At 40.3% G+C, this 20,315-nt stretch overlaps 1 protein-coding gene across 16 annotated transcripts in view; it reads left to right on the forward strand.

Annotated features, from left to right (window-relative positions):
• Positions 1-20,315, forward strand: part of HTR2C (5-hydroxytryptamine receptor 2C) — a 181,895-nt gene that overhangs the window by 59,476 nt on the left and 102,104 nt on the right. The window contains exons 3-4 of one of the 16 annotated variants that reach the window (XM_075513018.1): positions 13,967-14,131; positions 16,885-17,115. The exons of 14 other annotated variants lie outside the window; for them this stretch is intronic. The gene's annotated coding sequence lies outside the window, so the exon portion shown is untranslated. The remainder of the gene's footprint in view (positions 1-13,966; positions 14,132-16,884; positions 17,116-20,315) is intronic. One more of the 16 variants, XM_075513021.1, reaches the window with a different exon arrangement.

The raw sequence follows: 20,315 nt of genomic DNA on the forward strand, positions 1-20,315 counted from the left end.
CATAATTTCAGATAAAAGGAATCATTTGTTACCCAAGTGATCCCGCAAGTAGTGTGCTGTTGAGTGTTTCTGAGACTGACGTCTCAGAGACCTCTTCTGAGGTTGGTGTCTCAGAACTTCTGGAGGTAATTGTGGGAGAATTGTAGGCACCTTTATGGAAGTGGGCAGGTTAATATATACATATATTATTATATACGTATATATATTATATATCATGAATGCTCAAATTCAGCGTAGGGAGTCTATGGTGGGATGTGCTCCTGGGAAGAGCCAAAAGAATAATCTTGAGAGAATAGGCAGCTGGTTGGAAGGAACTTGAGGCTGTTAAGAAATAAAGCTAGTAGAATGGACTGGGAGGGACAGGAAATTAAATCACATAGGAACTGAGTGGATGGTGATGCCAGAGAAAAGCCTAAACACTAGAAGTAAGTGTACATGGGCTGCAGGAAGGATCTCTGAACAGACACATTGGAAAGCAAGAATTAAAGGACGTGTTTAGCATCGGGGGGGCAAAAGTGACAGGTGGTGGAATGTGAATTTAACTTGGGGTATTTCATTCAGTCCTTCAGAAATGATGCTTTTAAGTGCAAAGTGATAGCAACAGCTATATTGGCTCAATGTGGGCAAAGAAGATTACGCAGCAGTAAAAGATGGATTGTTAGACTAATAAAAAATGAATACATGGTGTAAGAGGATACCTAGACTGGGTTGAATGTGTTAAATATGAATAAGCAAAACAATGCCCTTGCTGTGGCTTGCTGGCTCCAGTTCTGTAAATGTTCCAACTCCTCTGGACTGCTTATTTTTATGTAAGGACTTGCACTGGGATGTTAATCAACACGTCCAGCCGTTAATCTATTTTATAGGATCAGCATCACTGTTGTCGATGTCCAAAAATACATCTTTAGAAGTGATAATGAGTCATAGATGGGACTCTACAGTTACTGGGGGATACTTCTCCATGGATTCAAATTACTTGCTGCAAGAAATCAGATATATTGCAAAAGATGCTGATGATGCTGATACTGCTTTAGATTATGGTGTGGTCAAAGTGATAAAATTGACAAACTGCAGGGAAAATGCAGACAGATTGTTCCCTCATTTCTCCCCAGCATACATTCCATGCTGTTCAGAAAATTTATGCAAATGTCAGTAATACAGAAAAGAATCTGTCCAAAACCCATCTAGATTTTTTTTTATATGAGGTTACTTTTGCCCCTTATGGATTCATTTATGCTTGAAAATTCAGGGAAATTAACCGCATACGAAATGACTATAATGTATTTGCTAGATCTGGGCTTTCTCAATAGGTCACAAAGGAGCTGTTCTGCAGAAAACTCATTTTAAGAAGTGACTGGTTTTGGAATGCTCTTCAAAAATAAGTTGTGTTTCACAGAAAATGTTGTTTCCGTTTTCATAATTCTCCCACCCTTGTCCCTCTCCTCAGTTAATTAAACCTTTATTAAATGTTTATCAAAACAAAACAGTTTGACAATTTGGAAACTATTTGTCCAAACTGTAAAGAGGAGCTCTGGGGGGGAGCTTGGCACAAGCAGCAAAGCTATAGTCCCTGAAACTGGCCCCAGTTGACTTCAGCCAGCTAGTGTCTGGGAAGCTTATAGCTTATGTGTTAAAGTGGGGCAGAGTAAGATGGAAAGAGAGAAAGCTGAATGCAGAGAGACAAAAAGGAATAAACTGGCAGTGAACCAGGCTGGATGCTTCAAGAGGGAATGGCTAACTTGGTATCATTAGTACCTTTCAGATATTGGTATCCACACACCTGAAAAATATTGACTGCCTGTTAGAGCAGTCCTGGCTTATTCTGTCTTGTGGTGTGGTGGGGTGGTTCCTTCTTTCTGAAGCACATATTTCCTTTCAGACCTGTTTCCCACCCAACAGGGTACCCTTGCTCAGTACTTTGCCATCAGGCATGGAGAGAACCCTTGCCGTGGACAACTTTAGGTTTGTAAGCATGCTCTCTGGTTCACTTAGATGATGGTTTTGCCCAGCTCCTTGTAGTTAAAAATTGTCTTTGATATAGAGGAGAATTAATTAAAAAATCTTCCACCATACCAGAGGAACTGTGGGAGAGAGACTGGAACTAAGAGGAAGGACATTGAAGTAGGCACTTAATTATATTTGGGGCTTTTGAATGCAATGCTGTAAGTGGGAAAGAGAAAACTGTTTCCCCCTTGGTTTTTCAATATGAAGGAATAAAATGTCTCCTGCGTGCAGCGAGCCTGCTCGTACAGGGATGTTAGAGGCATTGCTGGAGTCTTGCCTGAGTAAGAACAGCAGGATGAGAGCCCCATGGAGCAGCACTGATGTGCAGCCGAAAGAGATAATGGAAGAGTGGAAAGTAGCATCATTTAAAGAACACATCATGAAGCAGTGTCAGGAAGTGTTTCTATGGACGAAGATAAATTACCGGTATGCAGTCATCCCATCAGCCAAGACGAAAAATAAATTTTATTTATAAGAAATAGTAGAGCTGCCTTTGTAGGAATGGTGCAATGCAGAGACTGAAGTGGTCCTGATGGACTTCCCCCAAACCAGAACATAACTGAGAATTTATAAAGGCAGCAAGAAAGTTGGTTTTGATTCTCATTTTCTGTTTTGCCATTGTTTCTCTTTACTGTACCAAAGCAGTCATAATTCAGACTTGCCATAAGTTTTCAAAAAGAGTTGATCTTCACTGCCCTTGTTTTTGAGCAACTAATTAATGGGCGTTTTGGGTTTGCACCACAAAGGGTATTTTAACTGTTCAATATGGTGTGATTTCACCTCTGCCCTCAGCTGAACATCTTTGGGCTCCCGTGCCAGTACACCTCAGTGGGGCTGGAAAATGAGCTAGATTTTGGTAGTACTGCGTTGCAGGTCTCACCTCCCTGTTTTCCCTTGGTTTTGCTCTGTCATTTCTCCACTTTGGCAGGCGCTGGTCTTCCTGCCACACTCCACTTCTTTTACTGGCACTGCACCATCATTCTTTAATCAGTGCAATTGAGAGGGATTTTCAGAGACATGAAGCAACCTCAATGCTTACTTGAATTTTTACTAGGTCTTAACTTGAATTTTTTATTATACTAACAAATGGAAATCTCAGAGCCATTAGAAAGGTAGTGACACTGAAATGGCCTCAGATTCATCCTTGATCCTCTAATTATGCTTTCCAAAATACTATCTCATTATCTAAAACTCAACTGTGTCATTAGTTATATCTCATTTTTGTAATTACAAGCTATATTTTTGTCATATCTATGGAAGCAGAAAACATTAACATTATAAATCTATGGCTTATGCAACCTCAGCAGGAATTGCTAATGAGCAAACCTTTCTTTCTGTCTCTTTTTAAACTTTTTTTCCAAAAGCTTTTCCAAACCAAAGTCCTGTAAATAAAGACTGAGCCTGAAAATTCAAATGGTGAAGTGCCCCCCTTAGGCCGCCTTCTTGCTTTGTTATTGATGTATCTGTGTCTATATTAATAGAGCATGGTAATAAACTCCCTGAATTTGTTTTTTCTATTCTTAAAATATGTCATTCTTCATCTTGGTTCCACAAATAAAACTGTAAATGCAAATTTCAGAGAGAAGATTAGTGCAACTAAATAGCAATAATCTTAGCAAGCATCTGTCATCATAGGAAAACTGCACTGTAGAGGAAAGCAAAGCTCAAATTCAGAGTCTCTCTTCTTTTCTCACAATTTCTATGCATTTGTAGTGCGGATAGTTAGCTGAGTGGCCAGCAAAACTTAACTGTCATGGCTGAGTGGTGAGAGCAATGCATTTAGATTATGGTTTTTGAGGTCAACATCTTGAGTTCAGTGACTTGGTATTTGTCAGCTGTGGTCTTCTTTCATGTCTGTATATACATTGTAAAATCACTGTAGGTGTCTCCATGAAACCACAGGCAAACTGCAGTGACAGTGGAGTCTCATACATGGCAGATGGTCTTCCTTACCCTAAGAAGGGTTTCTCCATGTTTCTGGTGCCCTCCTAAATCACATTTTCCCAGTCTTTCCTTTTATCCTGTGTGCTCTGTGGATTGATTTTTTTTTTTTTTTTCCATCTGCCTGTTGATCTTTGTTTCTCTGAGCTGCTATTTTCAGTTGAATTTAGTTCTCACTGCTGCCTAGGTCTCCATGGCCGCGATACACTCTCAGCTCCACCTGGACTTCCATGTGTGAGTGAGCTTTACTCTGCAATAGGTCACAGTTTTCTTGTTTAAGATCACTTTCCCCTTCTTATGTCTGAAATGCACATAGTGGGGCATTTTTCGTTTATTTGCATTTTTTCCTTATTCCTGTGGTTGCTAAAAAGTCAGTCATTTTAAAATCTTGTATTTCAAACAAGTGAATATTTGGAGTAGGGCAACTCTGTGAAAGGTATGCTTTCAGTTCAGGATACAGTAATAAACTGTAATGCAACACTTCTTTTGCAATTTTAGAAAACCTTTAAGCAAACATGCAGAATACTTTTAAATTACTGCTAAGTATCTCTCAGTAGCACAGTAATTAAAATTCACACTCCTTTTCCTCAAATTCATGCTGGCTGTAAAGAGTGATATTTAGATCACTTTTTATACAAATACAACATTGAGTTTCAAGAGTTAGTGGATTTGTTTTTTCTGGAAGTGGTGATGTATTTCATTTTTTGCTTGGCAAAAATGGTGACTGCAATTTACTGGATTTGTTGCTTTTATGACCGGTAGATGCACGGTGTGTGTGTGCCAGCATACATAATCCCAATTTTATTCTTTTATGCAGTTAGAGTAAGAAAAAAGATTTAATACTTTGATGTCATCCACACTATGAAGACTTGCAATGAATGGTAGGAAAACAACTGTAGCCACCTTATGGAAACAAGGAACTTCAATGCAGCAGCAATTGCATACGACCATAGTATGATGCTGCTGCAGATGAGGTTGACTTCCTCTGTTCTCTTCAGAATTTCCAGTTGAGTGTTTTTGCATCCGTTCACGTTGCACTGGATGAACTTCAGTTGGAAATTCTGTCTACATCCCTAGTCATCAAGGAGGGCAACACAGATGCATGTGGTGTAGGAGCAGAAATAAAGATGTTTGAAAACTTTGCTATATGGTCTGCCTAAGGGACTGCATAGGGTTGCAGGATTTGGTTGGGGACATAGGGTGCCATTGGATATAGCATGTCCTGAAGCACAGCTTGAACAGTTGTCTAATAGTTTCCTAAGGCATCATGAAAATGCCTTGCAGTTTTTTAGGTGTTTCCATTTTGAGGCTTGCCACAGTTAGTTGGTTATTTCCCTTCCAATCGATCTTTTCTTCTGGCTGACTGAATTGCATCTTTCAATGACATCATAATTAGCAGTGCTGAAGTCCTTGATTTAATTTTGAGGTAATCTTTTGTCTGTTTTCACAGCTTACCTTCCTATTGTATTCTGCAGTGTGCTTTGTGTATGGGGGTAATGCCAATATTATTCCAAGGGTGTTCAAATGAAATGACAAAACATTTCAGCATTTCTGTTTGCCTGAAGCAGCCAGATTTTCTATATCCATTGAATTGAACTTAAGTTTGTATTTTTCTAAAACTAAAACCCTATTCAAATAATATATTAAATTGTTCCAGATGCACAGTGTTGCTTTGCTGACAACAGCTGTCTGTTCTGGAAACAGCAATGTTGGTGTCTAATTAGAGCTTACATTGTGTAAATTGTGTCTAGACTTTATAGAAGATATTATGATTTCTACAGAAATGGAAAAAAGCCCTAGAGGATATTCATGCTGCTCTACAGGGCCTGAAAAAAGCAGACACTATTTTACCTTATTGAGTTAGTGAGATTAACTCGAAAACTACAAGAATGATATATTTTATAGTTTGCAGGCCCCTGCTGGGCTATGGGTTCTTTCTAAAGGGTCATGCCATGCCAGCTCTCCTGGGGGACCTTTGACAGCGCCCATCCCAATGGCCAGAAGCCAGGCAGGGTCCCATGCCACTGGCTGTCTCTTCCCCGTCTTTGTGCCCCTCCAGTCTCTGCAAAGAGCAGGCTCCCCACAAGGCAAAAGAAGAGCAGAGCCCGACTTCCAGCTTGTTTGATGGATCTCCCCTAACAGATCATCTGTGCTAATGCTGGCACCATCCAAAGCATTAAAAACCTGATTCACTCACGCCAGTGTAAATCAGAAGTTGTTTTTATTGGAGTGGTGGTCCATTGAATGAAGCTGATTTGCTCCCTTTGTGCCATCCTACAGTGAGGCCCTTCACCCAAGGTCTTGGAGGAGCAGGCAGTGCCCTGTCTCACATGCAGCTTTGCTCTGTGGAGGGATGAGGCTGGGAGGACCACACAGGTCTTCTCATATGGGTATTCACTGAAGCAAGATGTGTCGGAGTCTGTCCATGGCCCCGGGAAAAGCATAGCATAAAGTGAATGTATTTGAGGTTTACTTTGCTGGGCTCATTCACTTTCATATCATCCGCCTCCTGTCTTTTTAGAAAAAAATCTGCTAAAATAACTCTATTTTGATGACAGCTTTTTTCATATAGATCTATAGGGAACAAGGTCTTTTTATGAAAATCCTTTTGTATATTTTAATTCAAATGAAAATCATATTTAAATCGTTCTTTTTAGCTAAAATGTAAATTCAGATGCTAAACTGAACCAATCTGTCTGCTGCATATGCTTTATCATCTAACTGTCTTGACAACTCTTGTTAACATTAACATAAACTGTACAGGCTAATAATAATGACAATGATGGAATTAGCTCGTTACTATCTTATTTTTGTTATATAATTTTAATCTCTGTAGGAAGGAGAGCCACTATATCTTTTGAATTACTCAATGACTTTGCTTTACTATTATTAGTTATTTGTATGCATTTGTTTCTCTAGATAGCACAGAAAAGCATGCTGTTTCCTTGCAGGGTATCTAGAAAGCTGTCTGTTGTGCTTGTCATCTAAATTGTTATATAATTTAACAATGATATTTTAGCATGTTTAACTGACCTTTCTCTGAAATGTATTCAGTGCTGAATCTGGTTGACAGTAATTTGCAAAGTAATGGTGAACAACATGATCATGCATCTCATCTGCTCTATACAGATTTTTTAGAAGTCATGTCATGGACTTGTGCAGGGAAATTAGTGAGTTGGTGTCGAGCTGCTGAGTAGTCAGCAGAGCAAGGTAACAGGTTACAGTGTGTGTCCTGGAGGAATGGGACAACAGACATCTTGCAGCCTTTGAGGTCCTGAACTTTTTGATTCCACTGGCCTCTTTGCTCTTTTATACAATATGTAAGTTTGGTGGTTAATATATTTCTCTATTTTTCTATACTGACATACAGGGTTTTTTCCTTCTGCTTCTTGTATTAGTAATACGTAAAGGCAAATATAGGTAATTTTAATCTTTTATATTTTGAGTATGAACTGCTTAAAATCTCTAGAATGGTATTTATGAAAATTTTGACATAGAGAAGTAATTGTGATTATTAACCAATGTACAAGAAAGAAAAAATATCAATTTTAAATGGTTATATGAAATACGTATATACTCAAGAACATAGTTTCACCATGTAAAATGATTTATTGAGCTAGTTTTAACTTCCTATTTAGGATTTTCACATGAGAAATAACAGCATAAACCTTTGCAAAAAAACTCACTAAAAAGCTGGTTTGACTTTAGTTTTCATTTCTCTTGTAAATTGATCCTTTTTTAAATAAGGTGAGGGAGCAAGCCATGTGACTGGCTGAAGCTTGAAATATTTGTTTTATAATTATAGCTTTTAAATTATAGGAAAAAGGAGAAATTCACTTTAATTTTAAACTTTATTTTTATGTGTAGGGAGCAAAAATCAGTGGTGACAAAGCACAGAATTATAGCAATATATTACTAATAGCACGATATGGTATTGTCATGGAGAGTCTTGAAAAAGAAAAAAAACATTGAAAAACTCTGCTGGCCATTTTGAGTGATGCGAAAGAGATTTTCATGCTGTAAATTCTTGCGTACCATACTGACTGGTTTTGATTTGTGCTTTCAAGATTGTATCAGCCATGCTTATTCTTTTCCTCTTTGCTTTTGTTGAGGACATTCAAAGCCATCAGCAGCCCTCCAGCCGGGAGCTGCAGCGAGCCTGCTCCTCATGCCCCGTGTTGGTGCCTCCAGCTGGTTCCTTTCTACGAGCCTGCTCCCCCTTTCACATGCTCTGGCACAAGCCTACGTATCAGAGACAAAATGTTGCCATTACATAAGGAATGTGACTTGTACAGTGCACAAGTGGTGTGTGGGTGAAGGCACATCTTGGGGAGAGCAGAGCGATGGGCTGTGTAAAAATAGGCATTGCGGTACGTGCCAAAATGAGTAAGTTATATTGTCGACTGAACAACTAAACCTAATCCCCCTTCTTCTGCCCACTTTCCTCCCCCAGCTTCTAATAACTGTAATCCAATAAAATAAATGACATGAGCTGAAAGGAAGTAGAAACTGGCTTAATTTCTGTCACTTGTCAAATATTCAATCATTTCGCCTGCTGTGAATTGCATTGAAAATCGGCCACTTTTTTGAGTTTGTAAAATATTTTAATGGGCAAACAGAAAGCATTGGTCAGTTGTCTGTGTGTGTGTGTGTATAGGGGTGTATATATATACACACACATATAAATAAAAATCTACATGAAGGACCGTGCTTCACTGGCTTATTTAAGGATCATTTAACTGCTTTTAAAAATGTGTTAAATAGCAAACAGGGTGGAAGTTGCGAATAGAATGGTTAACTGTGATGAATTAGTGTCAAAATGTGAAGTTGATTAGTCATTTTATATCAGCTGTAATTATGGAACATTACTGCAAATAAATCATGTACACTGGGATATACCAAAAGGTAATGTTATTGATTGCATCTGACATTTAGATAATAAGCTCCTATTGAAATAATACAAAAGGTAATTTTAAATCTTATGTCTTTGTCAGAGTTATGGTTTTATGGTCAAAACATTAAATTAGTTAGTTTTATACTACAGCCGTGATGCAGTTTAATTTTGTGGTATTGGAAAGACAGCTCTATGTATAAGAGGCTAAGTTTGAAAATGTTTCTCATGGCGCGCTGATGCGGACAGCCACGAAGCCAGACCTTCAGATGCTTCCAGGGCTTTCAGTGCTGATAGCTATCTTTTAATATTGCACTGGTTGGCAAAATGCCTTTGAAAATCCAGTCTGTGGGGACTTCCATCTTGCACAAATCTAGAAAGCATTGGCCTGTGCTTCAGCTTTGGGATTTCTGACATATATTTTCTGTATACATTTGACTTAAAGCCAAAGGGGAGTTGAAACTTTGCAAACCAGCTGCCATGTTACCAGCCAGCTTTGACTCAGCCTTGGAATTTGTAAATAGAAGGAGGCTCCTGTGTGCCAGGAGTTACCAGTATGAGTGTGGGTTGATTGGGAGAAGTTCACAGTGCTAGGAAAGGGGCAAGGAGCTTGTTTTTCTCCTTAAAAAGGGTGGTTTGCTAGGATGGGTAAGACCATCCCATTAATGTGCCTGTTTGTCCTTGAGTCCTGGGCAGCCCAGGGGAAACCTCTTACTGGATGCGTGCGAAGGATGGTTTTACGTGGCCTTGGCAGCTGCTGATGGATGCTTGAGGCAGTTGAGCAACGCCTACCTCAATTTATAACTCTGCTTTGCTTTGATCGGTATTTCAGAGAAAGGCCAGCAGTCTTGGTGAAAACAAGGGAGTTGGCAGGTCTGAGCTTTCAGGAGCTTGTGAGATGTCCTCACCTAAGGAACAACTTTGAGGCATGTGATAAAGGGATGTGTAATGTGTCTACTTTGTGAAACGACCACGCTGTTTCGGGTATGAGCCTTGCTGAGCTGCCTGTTTTCTCTTGTGCTGTACGGCCTGCCGACCTGCAGGGTTGTTGCTATGATGGGCGAGCTCTGTTTCTCTAGCAATTAGAGAAATCTGCTATTTACTAATTAGAAGTGCAATAGTGAAAGTTTTTTTCTGAGAGATATATCAGTATAGGTTAATTGTGCTCAATAGACCTGTGTGTGATAACATAAATCACAAATTATTTAAAATGATGACTGTGATTTGATGAGCTTGACTATTGAGCATCTTGGGGGAGCGAGGGAGGCTTTCAATAGTTTGTTTGGCATAAAGGAGCTAAACTCTAATGCTTTGCTGTTCCTGTTTGTGATTTTGCCTGGTCTCTATTTGCAAAATCAGAGTCAGCAGGCCAACACTTACAATCTTTGAGATCCAGGCAAATTGCTTTTGACTTTATGAAATCTTAGCCTGGGAGGGATAAAAGGCTGCGTGAAAACAAACACAGTAGTTAACCTGTTGTTTGCAGATTGACTCTGACAGCCTGGCCAGAAGCTAGCATGTACCTAAAGACATCGGAGAAACCATACCACTTACCGACCTGAACTTGCCAGCAGAGGGGATAACTCACATGTGGCATAACTCGCACATGACTTCTCCTTATTGTAAATGTTGTGGTCATATTGGGATTTTTTTTCTTAACTCCTCTCAATGCTGTCTCGGTCAGAAGCACACGACTGACTCATTCCTACAAGTGGATATTGACGTCATTGTGATGCACTTTTCATTTCTCACATGAATGTTCCAGTCTCTCCAGTAGGGAACTTAAAATGAATACATGATGCCATTTATTATTGATGAGAAGTAAATGAACTAGAAAAATGACATTCATGGGCTTTCCAACTCATTCTCCATTGCATTGAACATATTGGACATCAGAGCCTGTCAACACAGTCATCTGAAAATGTCTCCTTCAGTGTTTCACTCCTAAGAGCCTGAATTATTCATCAGAGATTTTACTATGTTAACATATTCTTATGATCACATTGAATTTAATTCCAGTGTATGAAAAAGCAAGTTTGCCATTTCTGTTTGCATAAAAACAGATAAATGTATTAATGCTTTATCAGCCACCCTTCTAAATCCATCATAGCATGTCAGAGCAGAAGAAAGCACAAAGTTGTGTCAGATCATGTAAAATTAAAATGTTTATAATAGCCAAGGTGATCATGAAGCACTAGTGAAGAAATTTCGAGTTCTTGGATGAGTGGCATGAAATAACAGATGTCTGGATTTAGGAAGTTGAAGTGTTTTATTCTGCGGGATGGGGAATCTGCAGCAGGATGCTCTCTATGCTCAGGTCCACACATGCAATACATGTCACAGCACTGTGGCACGAGTCAGAAATGCCCTGGGCCAAATGAAATACTATGGAACACAACAGAAAGCGATGTTCCGATTCAGTTTAGAAAGTTCTAATGCAGTTACTGCTTGGTAAAAGGGTGGGAGGTTTTGTTATGGTTTTGTTTGGGTTTTTTTTTTTTTTTTGAGACAACATGAGTGTATTCTAGAGAGTTTCTCTCAGCTGATGTTCAGGGGCTGCTTCTTTATGACCAGCACTGTGACAAGGGACATAGCAAAAGCAAATCGATTTTTGGGGGGGAGAAATTACATTCTGTTGTGTCAGTGGGCAAAAATGCACTGATAACTTTTTCTGAAACCTGATCAGAAGTATTGTAATTATAGGGCTATTTACAAGCTTGAAAATAAGTTTTCAGGGTTAACATTTACACATGTACATAACTGTGGATGATGTCATGAATTTAGGTCTACATATGTAGTATCCTTTAACCTACAAAGTGGAGGTTAGCGTGCTGGAGCAAAGCTATGAGCTGGAATCCATGCAATTCGTCTGCTTCTAGTGCTCACTTGGAGAGAGAAGATGATTGTGTTTCTATGTGTTCAAAATGTTTTTCATGTAGCCATAAAGCATAATGATGGTCGTTTCCTCATCAGCTCAGAATTGACATCTCACATCAAGGAAACTTTCGGTGCTGCTGAGGTAGCTAACTGCGTGGTTACACAGAGAACAGGAATAGTATTTCTGACCGTTCATATGCTCTTACGTTCAGGGAGAGGACCAGTGCTGTGGACAAAGCTAATTATTTACACATAGCCTGAACAGAGTCCAGGAAATGCATTTTGAGTCCCAAGTGCCTCTCAAATGACTGAACATTACTGCTTATGCAAAAAAGCATCTCTTAAAATTACTGGCATCATTTAAATGTGGGTCAAGTATGAATTTATCTTAGATACTAAATTGAAAGATAAGCATAAAGTAGGCCAAATAGCAGGATTGTGGGTTGTGGGTTTTTGGTTTGGGTTTTGGTTTTGGGGGTTTCTTTTGTTCCTCTAGCTGTTTTCTTATTTTCTGTTGGGTTTTGGTTTAAATCAGATTGAACCATATTTTTAAAAAACTTCCATGATTTGGAGTTGCTTAGAAAGTTTATTTAAGAAACCCCAGTCCACAGGCGTTCTCGAATAAGATGTATCCAGTGACTCTGCTGCTGACACAAAGACAGTTTAGAGGACATCAGCAGAGGGAAAAGGGGATGTGTTGAGTACAAATGGTCTGACACCATAAGGAGCCAGGAGTGTCTCTTGTCCACCTGTCTCTTCCCCTATCAATTTTAAAGGACTCTGCAGTCGGCTGTATGAATCCCACCCACAGACCTGATGGCCTGGTTAAAGTCTGGGCTTTCTAGTTCACAGCTGGAGCAGGATTTCCTTAGCTGCTGGCTGCCCAGGAGCCATGGGCAAGGGACGCCCGTGTTTCCCCATCCAGAGGCAGGTGAGTCCTGCTGGAGCTGTCAGCAGGAGCCCTGAGAAGCTGAGCAAAAGTAAACTGCCCAATGTTCTCCAGGGTGAAATCCTTTTAGCAGAACAGTGGCTTTTTCCACTAACTTTTACTAGACTGAGCAAATCAGCAGCAAGGTAATTATAATCTATCTGTTCTGAAAACTCTCTATTACTCTTTTGCCACTCAGCAAGCACAGGCTTTTGATATGTATATTGAAAATACATATATAAGAAGCATTAGAGGTGTTTGCATGTCTACAGTACTGCAATTCAGTTTGGAATATTAAAGGAAAAACTATTTTAAAATTTGCTGCCTAGGGGTATGTGAGTATTTTTGTAATGGGAACATTTATGTAAAACCAACTTAATTTTAAATATTCATATTTTGTGAATGTGAAATTCAGCATATATATTTGATTATTGTTGGGAAGGGACACTGTATTGTGCTGACTGCTAATGATTGCATTAGTATTGCATCTCACTGGTAACAAAATCATGACAGGAATGCATGCCTAAAAGTTTGAATGCTGTGTATTTTCACCTAAGGTTAGCAAATGCAGTCTATCAAAAGGTTTGCAAATAAATTAATAAGTAAGGCTGAATTTGACAGCTGTTTTGCACTACTCCTACCTATTTTGCAAGCAGAAAAAAACTAAATTCAGTAACAACGTATTCATTGCTAATTCATTGCTATTCATTGCTTAAACCTGTGTGACCTTAGATTTCCTCTGGTGTTTAGCTTTGAGCAAATTATTTTTAAAAAGGCCTCATTGCATCTTAAGTTACCGGTTTTAGCACATTTTCGTGAATTTTTGAGAGCTGTATACTGACTATGCATGCGTGTGGTGTAAAAGAGGTAGAGAAAAGGCTACAGTAGATTTCATAAGACTGTTTTGTGAGGAAAGAAGGCAGTAGGCAGTACTGAAGCCTTTACGTCAAGTAGAAGCATCAAAGCTTCAAACCCTGTGTGGTGTGACTTCTGCCAAAGTATGACAATTCTCAAAACAAAGCAACCCCCCACCGTATGCTTTGGATGTGAATATCACCTTCATGATGCACGATGATTTGTGAAACTCACCGAAAACACCCTCTTCTCATTTCAATGAATGCTTTTTGGCTTTTTATTTTGTATTTTTGTATTTGGAAATTGTTAGTTTTCAGTTCTGCCCTGTTCACACCTGACTTCTAGTTTGCTCACAGATTTTCACAGCTTGAACTGCTCTGCCACTTTAAGATAGTGGGTTTTCAAAGTGTGGTTTAAAGGCAATTGTTTGGATTTGATCTTGTGCATGAAGAATTGTTTCTTGTCTCTAGAATTTCACGTAGTATATTCTTGGAAAAGAATGAGCACCAGCAATATCTCCCCTTTAAAACTGCTCCTGTTTGCAAGGTGAAAAACTGACAGCACCAACACCCATCCCCTTCCCAAGGGCCAGAGTTCTGCCTCAGGATGGAAACAGCTCCTGGAACAACCTACATGTGGGTGCACTCAAGGGATGCAAAAGCCACACAGATCAAAACCAAACTCAGAATGAACAAATGAGCAAAAACCCCCCTGTTCTTAGCTTTCTTATCAGCACATTGCGTTCTAGAAACTTCATCTTCTGCACTTTGCTTTGTACAAGAACAACCAAGTCTTGCAACAGTTTTTTTATATATTGATTTAAACTGCAAGTTTAAGATATAACTAGTGGATAACATATTCTAGGAATATAGTGTTATGCTAAAATATGATTGAGAACTGCAGTTTGATGCATAACATCTATTTAAAGTAGCCACGTAATTTATTGGAGTCGAGATTGTACGGAAATAGTTCTGCAGTTTCATTATCATTTCTGTAGGCAGACCTCTGATCTAGATAACCAAGTGAGTGCTATATTGGAAGAAAATATTCTAAATGCTTTCCTCTTTGTGAATTACAGGGGGATAAAAGGGGAATACTTCCCTTGTGAATCAAAAGATGATATTTATTTCTCAAGTATTCCAGGGCTTGCTTTTCTTGAAGCATAAAATAGAACTTTGAGAGTTTTTCACCTTAACAGAATGCTGGGTTTCTAAAAACGGAAAGATTTCTGATCCTATGTATTCTGACCGTTTTTCTTGTAGGGTTATTTTTGTCCAAACTGTGATTTTTCAGCCCATTCTGTAAATGTGCGCCAGACCTCTTCTGCAAATCCATAGTGCAGGTTTAGCAGTTCTGAACAAAGTACGTGTCTGTGGGCTCTGCATTGTGGAAGTCCTTCACAAATCATCCTGATGTCTTAAAAGCTGAGTTCCATCTCTGAAATGCCAAATTGTTTTTTATAGAGAGACTTCTAAAGCTGATTCAGAGTAGCTATAAATCAAAGCTGCAGCTTCTGAGTTTCCCTCTCAAAGGTGGCTTCGGAAAGCACCTGCTCACAGCCCTGGCCTTTCAGGCTCCAGAAACTGCAGCAAAGTATTGAGACTTGAAAATTGTCATGAGCATCTTGGCTCTGTGTCACAGCAGCAACCTGGTGATGCATGTGATGCAGGTGGTTCTTCTGCATCTGCATCTACATTAGCCTGTGGACGACTCTTGGCTACCTCTTTTCTGTGACTGTCTGAAAGGCTCTGAATGCGCAGGGAAAGGCATGTGCAGAGAGGTGGCAGTGAGAGCTGCTAGAGGTCTGCTCTGTAAAACACATCCCTGCAGCATGGATTAGATACAAGATCAGATCTTGAAGCACATACAGCTATGTTCCTGGGTTTCAGAGAACCACTAAAACTTCTGCAAATAGTTTTTTGTTGTTTGTTTTTGTTTTTGTTTTCCTTAGCACTTCACATGCTGCTAACAACAGGAGCCAACAAGCTGCTGAGATCTGAAGCATGATTTTGGCAGATTTCCTTGATAGAGGTTGAAAAAGCTTGAACTCCACTCTACACCTCTCCTTCCCTTGGTAGCAAAAGGACAGTTAACCTCTTATATCTGTAAATGTTTTAGTGAGAAATAGTTGGGGAGCTTGCCTAAAGCTCCAAGCCATGAGAAAGCTTCATCGGGCAAAGTTATCTAGCGTGTGTGGGGAAGGAAATAGCTCAGACTGTAGCCGAGGACAACTGCAAGTCTAATCCTGGTTCTGACTAAAGACAAAGTTTTCATTACATGATTATTTTTTTCCCCGTAAAGGACCTGATTGCTGATCTCTCTGACATGTTTCATAAATATCTGTTGCATTTACGTGATCTGGTAGTTTTGGGGAGAAATACTCTTAAAAGATTAATTTTGTTCTGAACAAACTTTCTGATTAAAACTCTTCTACAGAAAGACGCTTTCTGCTACTTTTTATTTTGGGGGAAGACGATGGGAATAATCATTGCATATTGTATTGAAATAAGCTGAGAGGGGAAGACAAGCTCACTGAGAGTTTTCACTTTAGTTCAACTGTTTAAGACTGTCAGCCATGTTATCACCAGGACCACAGGGCACTGGCCATGAAGTTTCATGAATTGTTGCACCAAACCCCTATATCTCTGACTTTAACAGTACCTACACATATCTAGTTTGAATTTCCTACTTTTTTTCATTTTTAGGCCATTTATTCTTGGTACTGTGGGAACATTTAGCCCATCATTTTCTTTTGAAACTCTCCAAGCAATAAGTGATGGTTTATCTATGGTACACTGTTCAGTAAACTATACGTGCATTTTGGCTAACTTCTCCAGCGCTGCTAGCTTTGTAGTCTGGGAGAAATTCGAAAGCTAGAGAAGGCTACTCATAACAACCCAGTGGAGCTCTAAATACTATTGTTTATTTCAACAGTAAGATGGGATCTTTGGAAGGTTCTTAGGAAATATATCCTGTTAAAATATATCCAGTTAAAAAGGAGCTGGAAAGGAGAGGGTAGGGAGCTGCAAGGCCATTTGATTGTGCTATAGGCTTTAATATCTCCCTGGTCTTATTTCAGATGCTTGGAGTCACACTTTGCTTGCTCAGCTAATAGTACACAAAGTGATCATTAATCAAAGTAAATAATGTGGCCGTAGCAGGAAACATAAGGCACTGAATGCAGAGAGAGTTTGCATTGATTCCAGGGGATTTTGGACAGCTGGGTATCATCACTGCAATGCAAATAGATAAGGTTTCAGGTTCATGATTAGTTTTACAGCTCACCATGCATCACCTGAGCTGTGGTAATGGTATGTGAGCCCTTAGCCTCTGGTAAACGCTGCTGTTTTTTAAATGCAACTTTAACTCTCTTTTCTCTTTACTGCAGGCCAAAATAATGCATTCACACAGCTACCATTACTCAGCCCCTGGTGGGCTGCAGGGTGTTAAGCTGCTATAGCTTCAGTGCACGTGTGAAGGGTTCCCAGAAAGAGTCTGTGTAGCCAAGACAAGGAAAGGGAGGTGCCATCACGCAAGGTCTCCACTTGCCTGTTTCACCAGATCATCATCGGGTTTTATGTCATGCTTACAGAAAAATATGAGTGAAGGAACTAATGAGGTGATCATACATTTAATATTTTGTACGTGATGCATAATTTTATCTGTTGTCTTTGGAAGGCTGCACCAGAAACAAGCAATTTGAAGCAGAGAATGTGCTAATTAGCAAGCAATATGTAAATACACGTGCAGGAAGGCAGGCAGGCAGGTTGTGTGCAGTACCAGGGCGGCACTGCAGTACCAGCCAAGGGGGAGGAGGAAGCCCTGCTAAGCTGGCAAGAGATGTTCCAGGCTTGAGCTGAGAGCATTGGCACCTTAACAAAGAAATCCTGTTTTACCTCAATAGCAGTAGTTCTCACTTAACCACAGAGAGCCAGGGCTGTGAGCTAGTTGCTTTAGCACTGGAGGAGGATTTTTTTTGTTTTCTCTATCAATCATGTTTCCTCATTTTCTCTCTTTACAACTTTGGAAAAAAAATGTTTGAAGTGATGTAATTTTTTTTGTCTGGTGATGGAGTTGGTGGGAAATTGCAGCTGCTGGGCACTCCTCACTCAAGGATCTGGTGATTCATAAACTTGGGATACTGAGACATCTTAACTCTCCAGCTCCTGAGCTCCAGGGTAGGAAGCGGGTAGTGCAGTCAGACTATACAGGCTGGCATGAGAGCTGGCTTTGCAGTGAGGAGAGGAAGGCAGTGAATGCTAATGGATGATGGGTAGGAAAGCTCAGCTTTGCTACATGGTGTGGGAAACTCAATCCCAGGTGAGTTTATGGCATACTTGGATTTAAACCCAGAATCAGCAAAATCCAAGCACTTGGAGTCATAAACTCATAAAGTAGTTTAGGTTGAACAGGACCTCTGGAGGTCTCTGGTCCAACCCCCTGCTGCAAGCAGGGCGAGATTAGATGACCTCTCTCAAGGCCTAATCCAGTTGAATTTTGGATTATGTCCAAGGCTGGAGAGTTTAATCCTTCATGTTTTCATGTTTATATTGTTTATATTATTTTTTAATGTTTATATTAATTAAAGAATCTTCCCTTACCTTGCCCAATTATGGAAGTTTTATGTGACCCATTTTGGGGTCTGTATGTGACCATACAGAAGTTTTAGAAGACTGCAGCTGGTATGGCTCCATATTGGGTCCAAAAGGTCTTTTGGCACAGACCCTGATCTGAATGAGGAGGAAGGGCCTGTACAGCAGGAACTGGGTTACAAGCCACGGAAGCTGTTCTGCTCCCCTGGGTAGTGCTGATGGGGTGGATGACACGCTCTTCCCTTTCCTCCTATAAATCTGCAGCTGATGCCCTCCTTGAGCCTCGTATGCGTTGAAAATTATTGTGATAGTATGGGTGGTCAGCTGAAAAATCATTGCTTTTGTGTCTAGGATTTGCTATTATGTGTTTGATGCTCTGTAATGCAGCAGCATTGACTGTTAAAAATAGTTTCACCCTTCAGCACGTGCAACTGCAAAAAGGCCTGTGCTTTCCCCGGCAGTGGAGAAGTGCTAGCAGGCTGCTCTGGGAGCGCAGCACTATTCACATGCAAATGCTCTTTGTCTTACCAAACTGGTACACTGAAACTCATCGCTGAAGTAGGGGTGTAGCAAAAAATTTCGGCATGCCCTGTGTTACATCAGTAGAAATTTGAAAACTGTTTGTGTGTGTAGAAGTAATGGTACTATCAAGCAGTGCGAATTCAGTGGATAATACACTGAGGAGGAACACCTAATGGCTGATTTCTAAATACTGGGCCTGAGAAAATGTCAATGTTAAATCACTCATAACACAGAATTCCTAGCTGCAATGTACTGTGTTGGAGTACAGCCCTTCATTTTGAAGAGTATTAACAAGTAGATAGGAGAAATGGACTGGTGTCATCTCTCCAAGTACAGAAAGAAGATCTCGGGGTCTGATGTGGCTGCAAGGAGGTTGCTTTGGTGCCATAGAAATCAATGGCAAAACTTGCATGGACTTCAGAGAGAGGGGCTCTGAGTGCGAATGGGCATTTGCCCTCCCCTCCTGTAACTCAGAAGTTCTTGATCTTGGGAATTGTTGGGTGTAGTTGTGTAATTGACAGTGCGCTGGTGAAATAAACTGTGGTAGGAGCACAAATAGTAGTAAGGAGGTAGGAATGGAACGTATTCTGCGATCAAGGGTGCCATTCTGTTAACCTGTCAAATTAATAGCAGAGACAAAAGCTAACGCAGAGCACTAAAGATCAGATTATGTTAAGTCATCTGAACTGCTCTGGTTTACATAGGGTGCCATGCAAAGTGGCTTTGGAAAAGATTTAATTTTCCACTGTGCACACACAGGATCCTGAAAATAGCACAAATACTTCAGCAGATTTACTTAAAAACCTGAAAATTTTCCCTTCTGTGAGAGCTCCTTTGGTTGTTGTAGTTTCAAACAAATCACGTTTCCATGCATTTTTACTTCCTTGGGCATTATGGGAGATTATAAACTGCTTCATATGCAGGGCGACATTTCAGATGTGGGTGTATGGGGTCCTCACATACATTTTGCAGCTATTTGCTTTATCCCTTACTTCATCTGTATGCAACCCATCTCCATCAGTGGAACTTGACATGTTCTGTGAAGTTCCTGCAGGCTCCAGTTTGCCAAGAGGGTCTATTTCTTCATTAAACTGTAAATATGTGGGTGCCATCACTCGGCGTCTTGGCAGTAGCTCCTAATGCTATGAACAGTCTTTGGGGCTCTTTGATCCCAAACGACTTGGTGACTCCTTGATGGCGGCTGTAGTTTGAACCAACTAACCAAATCAAGGAGGCCAGATGGGACTCCCTCAGAGATCAGAGAGCCTTAAGCATGAGCCCTGTAGCAGCATCCAAGAGGTGGTTGAGTCAGAGCTGTTTTAGAGGCTTTGGGATAGCTGAGGATTTCCTGAGATAGGCAAATAGCGAGCTCAACCATTTTTGGGGTGCCTTTGTGGCACTGTAAGGTGCATCTAGTGGGGTGTCTGATTCATCTTGCTGGGTAAGGCAGAGGAGGCTGGGAAAAGAGAGAAGTGGCCAAAGGAGTAAAGCAGAAAGGCTGAAAGGGAAAAATGAGAGAACTTTCTCCCAAAGAGACCAGGTGCCAGAACTATGCAGCTGAAGATGGCCCTTGCTTGCTTGTGAAGTACCACCAGATACCTCCCAGCTGTGGCTCTGGCAGTGCCTGACAGCAGGGAGAAATGTGATTATTTGAAGTGTGTGGCTGTAAAAAAATGCTGAGACCCTGCAGATCATGCTGACTCCG

The sequence above is a fragment of the Mycteria americana genome, chromosome 10, assembly GCF_035582795.1.
Source record: "Mycteria americana isolate JAX WOST 10 ecotype Jacksonville Zoo and Gardens chromosome 10, USCA_MyAme_1.0, whole genome shotgun sequence".
In the NCBI taxonomy this organism is placed as follows: Eukaryota; Metazoa; Chordata; class Aves; order Ciconiiformes; family Ciconiidae; genus Mycteria; species Mycteria americana.